The sequence below is a fragment of the Eutrema salsugineum genome, unplaced genomic scaffold, assembly GCF_000478725.1.
Source record: "Eutrema salsugineum unplaced genomic scaffold, Eutsalg1_0 scaffold_12, whole genome shotgun sequence".
NCBI classification, from domain to species: Eukaryota; Viridiplantae; Streptophyta; class Magnoliopsida; order Brassicales; family Brassicaceae; genus Eutrema; species Eutrema salsugineum.
The window spans coordinates 124,138-130,137 of NW_006256895.1; positions in this window are offsets into that span (position 1 = coordinate 124,138).

The following is a 6,000-nucleotide window of genomic DNA, read 5'->3' on the forward strand; positions in this document are numbered from 1 at the left end:
CAGGATCATTTGCCAGATACCTAGAGGAGTGTGGAATTTTTCACAATACACTATGCCTGGGTCTCCCAATATGGGGGGGGGGGGAATGAAGTTTGAGACATCATCTTTGAGTAAGAATCAGATTGAGTTTCTAAACTGACTCATATAGTTGCTTTGGATAAAGAAAATTTGGAACCTCAAGTTAGTACTAAAATCCTTCCTCTAAATGAAGATGACAATATGATGATGATAGATATTTGGAAATATTCTAAATATTTTGATTATTTATTTAATTATTTAGATAATTTTCTTTTATGATTTTAGGGTTTTTCTAATGTTTGGATGTATTATAAATAAGCTGGTTAGGCCTAAAATTGCATATAATTTTTTATTAATTAATAGAGTTGAGATTTTGTCTCTTTGCTCTTTGTTTTGGTAGATCTAGAGAGATTTCAACGAATCTAAGAAGACTTGATTTATTTGGGTATTCTCAGACAAAAGGAATAATCTCGTGATCATCTTAGTTTTCTGGGTATTCTTAGAATCAACAGACTACTATTCTATCTTTTAAAGCTTCCACTACTATCATTTAGTATCAGAGCCAACTGACATAACAACAGCTAGATAAATGCGAGGATATTCGTTTAGTCTAAGAATTCCCGAATAAACCAACCCTTCTTGAACTCGTTAAAATCTATAAAAATCTAGTCAAAAACATGGATTGAGAATACTATTTTCAGTGCTTATCAAAAGTTCTTTTTATAAAATATCAATAAAAACTGAATAAAACAATATGCCCAAGAGGTTATTTATAACAAAATCTAAAAAAAAAACCTAAAATTCAGAAATTTGATATTGAGGTCAAGGCCAAGAAAGATGTTGAGAATAGAGTTGCTCCCCATCTTTCGCAGATAAGGATTGATGAAGACATTCCCATTGATGATTTTCTGCCTGAAGAGAATTTTTATTTCATCAAGACTGGATTGCAAAGTAATTTGAATGAAAATCTGCAAGTTTCACGATCTGGTGACCATGGTGTTGGTTGACATTATTCCTGAAACATGAAGTATGTTGCGTCTTCTCAACACGACTAGGTGACACGATACTTTAGTGTCGATTGACACACTCTCTAGTGTCGGTCGACACCCTTCGCAGTCGAGGCCAAATTTGCTTAAGGGCTGAGATGGTGTTTCTGAAGGACAGTTAGCTGTTGTGGCTGTTCCTAATCGACCGTGGTATATTGATATTGCAAAATATCTTGCTGCAGAAGACACGCCTGAGAATTTCAAAGGATCTTCTAAGAAAAAGTTCTTGCGAGAGTTAAGAAGGTTCTATTTGGATCTAACAAAGATGTATTTTAGAATTGGAGGTTCTTGATGTGATATACTGGACATTTTGCGACTTTCAAGACAGTCTCCAAGGTTCTTCAAGCAGGTTTTTGGTGGCCTACTATGTTTAAGGATGCTCAGACTTTCATCTCGCAGTACAACGTGTATCAGAGGAAAGGGAAGATCAGTAAACAAAATTAGATGCCACAAAACTTTATCCTTGAGGTTGAAGTCTTTGATTGCTGGAGCATCAATTTCATGGGTCCTTTTCCCTCATCCTATGGGAATACGTATGTCCTGGTTGCTGTGGACTATGTGTCTAAGTGGGTAGAAGCGATTGCTAGTCCCACCAGTGATGCTTATGTGGTTCTTAAGATGTTTAAGACCATTATCTTCCCTTGATTTGGAATGCTTTAAATTGTTATAAGTGATGGTGGATCTCACTTTACTAACAAGATATTTGAGAAGATGCTGAAAAAGCATGGTGTGAATCATCATGTAGCTACTCCTTATCATCATCAGACGAATGGACATGTTGGAGTCTCGAATAGGCATATCAAGGAAATCCTGAAAAAGACAGTGGGCAAGACCCGGAATGATTGGTCTGCAAAGCTGGACGATGTGCTATGGGCTTACAAAACTGCTTTCAAGACTCCACTTGGGACTACATCATTTCATCTTCTTTATGGAAAAGCATGTCACCTTCCAGTGGAGATCAAGCACAAAGCAGAATGGGCTGTAAAGATGATGAACTTTGACATCACGTCTGCTGCTGAGAGAAGATTGGTTCAGCTGAATGAACTGGATGAGATCAGGTTTCATGCTTATGAGAACTCAAAGCAGTACAATGAGAGAACTAAGGCGTATCATGATATAAAGATCCTCTCCAGACACTTTGAACCAAACAACCAAGTACTGCTGTATAATTCTTGTTTACAATTGTTTCCTGGAAAATTGTGTTCTCGTTGGTCAGACCTTTTTACCATCAAAGAGGTCAGACCATACGGTGCTGTTGTCTTGATAAGTTCTGAAAGATAAAGAGTTCACGTTGAATGGACAAAGGGTGAAACATTACTGGGCAAAAGCCGAGATTCCAGCAGGGCACATGGTGCCTCTGGTTGATGCATTCAACACCTGATCATCTAACAAGTCAAGCTAATGACTAAAAACAAGCGCTTGGTGGGAGGCAATCCACTGATGAGTTTTTACCTAAGTTCTTTTATTTCTTTTGTTTTTTGTTCTCTAACTTTTGTGTTTTATGTGAATCAGGTGCGGAGAGGCTCTTTGTCGAGCAACACCAAGCATTGGTCTATCAGACGATAGATACATGGTTCACAGACAAGACCCTCTCACATGGATGAGATTATGATTTATCCGAGGACTAGCTTATCCGTCTATCTGGTTCACTTTTTTTTTTTTTCGTTTCATTTTTTTTTTGTTTTCTTGAGTCAGTCTGTTAACATTTTCTGTTTATGAACCTTGTTGGATTTATGTGATTATGATATGTATTGTTGCTTCTATTTTGTGTCTGAGTGATCTAACAGTCATAATGATATAATCATTATTTCATAGGTAGAAGCATGCATTTTACTTAGCATTTTTTGTCTCACATTCTTATTGTTTTCTTGGTGTTTTTGTCCAAATTGTGGCATTATAGGTTTTGCATCAGGTCCCAGTGTGTTTATGCATGTTTGGAGTGTTATTAGGTGTTTTTGGAGACTAAAAGATACATGGAGACAATGAGGATTGGAGCCAGTGCATAAAAAGCAAAGGAGATGGTGTAATGGATCAAGAAAACTTGGAGTGAATGCGTTACCTCTACCAATGCGTCTTAAAGATCAAACAAGATGGAGGGTTTCAACTCAGAACTGGCCTTTGAGCTATTTATCAAAGTTTTAGGAAGTCATGCTAAATTTAAATGGCAGTTGAAATTAAATCATTTTGAGCTGTGGTAAAGAAAGTACACCCAATTGAACATAAGCATGTCTCTCAGCCAAAAATCAGATTAAGCCAATGCGACTACAAGATCGAGCTGAACAAGAAGCTTACACACTGATTCAACCCTGAAATACACACTGATTCAACCCTGAAAATTGAGCTGGATTTACATCGAAGGTCTTTTTGAGTCATTCTGACCAGTGGCTCGAAAGTTATGACTGAATGAGCATGAACATATCAGCCTTTTGGTTACATGCGTCGGGACACATTTAAGTCGAGGAAAGAAGCAGGTACAAGTGACGAACACACCAAGATTCTGCCTTGGTCACTTGCCTCGGCCAAACAAGCACCCAGTGCAGCTTGCACCGGTCTACGCCTCAGCTCAGATCATACCCAAATGCAACATCTAACATTTCACCACGGGTGACACCTTGACTTAGAGACAGACCAGTGCAGCTGACGAACACACCAAAATTCTGAACCAGGTGAAATTTTAGCCAGTGCAAGAACCCGGTGCAGACCACAACAGACCACCACAGACCATATATGACCCTGTTGGAGCAATGTCAGGACCTAGTTTGTCCTGGGCACACTCGGTTCAACCCACTTAGCTATATAAGCATTTTAACCCTAATTTTCTTAATCATCTCTTTTTATCTTTGAAAACACTTGCCTTTGGGGGAAAGAAACAATTTGTTTGAAGTTTATTCAATTAGATATCTGTTTTCATCTAATATTTCTCTCTTCATCTTATTAATCATGCTTAACATCTCATCTTGCAAAAAATTAAGAGTGTTAAGTATGATTAGTGAGTAACTTCCTTTTTAAGCTTTTGGGTGTATAGACTAGGGTGCTTCGATGTTGATTCTTTGATGTTTACATTTTGGTTCCTCTTTCCTTTCTCTCTTTGTTGCTCCTAATGCCATATTTCTTTGAGAAAGTGAAATCTAGGTTCATAGGACACCTAAAGTGTTTGATGAAAAGCCTGAATGAGCTAAATGAGAGTTTAATGTATCTTTCGCATGAGAATGCTTGTTAGATCATTAAATGGTAATTAGAACTGGTTAGTAATGTTTGTTAATTTGTCTTTTCATTACTGAGAATTAGATACTGATTAGCTAATTAACGTGGTGATTATTATCATAAGAGTGAGTTAATTGACATTAGAGAGTTCTTAGCCAAAGAAACTGTCTTCTTGATTGCTTTAACATCATAGATTCACATGGAATGCACCCTAATCCATGATCACACCTAGAGGCTTAGTCTTTTATCTTATTTGAATCAATCTTTGTTTAGTCATTTGCCTGTTTTTGATTTGATCATTGCTTTACTCTTTAGTCAATTATAAACATCACCCTGATTTGCTTAGCTTAATTAGTTTCTTGTATTCTTGGTATTGTAATATTTATCCCTATGGATTGATCCTCAAGTATTGCAATGATACGAGTAGACTTGAGTAATTGATACTGACTTGCAAAAGTACTACAATCAGCTAATTATGACAAATTTGTGCGGTAAGACTAGTTTTAGATCACCGATCACATTCTGGTAAGTTGTAATCGTTTATAGACATGATATCGTTCGACACCCACCATTGGTGTCGATCGACACCGTGCCTACAAAGAGCAACCGTTTATCAATGTCAATCAACAAAAGATTTTGTGTCAACCTAATCCTGGTGTCGCTCGACATTACTAACGCAGTCAGGTAACTTCTCTGTTCTTAATACTTCCATTCAGTTCGTTTCGTTTCTTTTACAAACTTTGGACTTGGTAAGGGACTATGTTGTTTAAGTCTGGGGAAGGTTGTTGCTGACATTGTGTTTGTCTTGCTTAGAGTCAGTTGCGTCAATTCATTTTTGAGTCAAAACTTGTTAGAGATTATGATATTTCTCTTGGATCCATTATTCTGACTTTTCACCTAAGTGACCATTGCTGCAGATTCAGTTTAGATCTGACTAAAAAAATCCAAAGGCTGACCAGTTAACTAGAGGCGACCATATTTCTAGTATAATCCACTAAAACTGGATCTAATTTCTGAGCTCTTTCTTTTACCTAATTGAGATGATTGGTATTCATAGGGTTTGACTCCTCGTTTATACTTGACAAATGAGAGCCTGTGTGAGATCTGAAAAAATGGTACTTCTCTCCCTTATGCTCAGTAAAGAAAAAAAAAGAAAAAAAAGGCAGAAAATATGAGAGGATTTTCTTCTAATTAAAGGGCTATGAGTGTTTCCAAGGATCCCATTATTTTTCTTAGAAAGAAATTATCACACAAGGGTTGGAAGCGAGAGGTAAGAAAATTTCCCGGGACCCTATTATTCGCTTACACCTTTGAAAAAAAAAAAAAAAACAAAAGAGAATGAGAAAAGAATAAGTCTGGGGGAGAGAAAAAGTACCAGAGGTTGTATGGTTAATTTATCAAAGTAAGAGTCTAGAAGGTTCTTGACATTGGGATCATCGATGAGACCTAGTGATGAAGGCTGATGGACAATGTTGTGAAATAATGGATTAAATCTCGGAGGCTGCGAATGTCTGCGGAAAAGTACATAGTGGTCAACGAAATACTCTATAGAGAAGTTGAGTTTCCGTGATTTTCAAACCTCATCATCTTTTTTGGTTTTCTATTTGCTTGAGGGCAAGCAAATGCTAAGTCTGGGGAAGTTGATATATCATGGTTTTTATGGTTTTTAACCATGATATATGATATGATCATGGATAGGAACAAAGACTTGGAGCTTGAATCAGACCTTGAA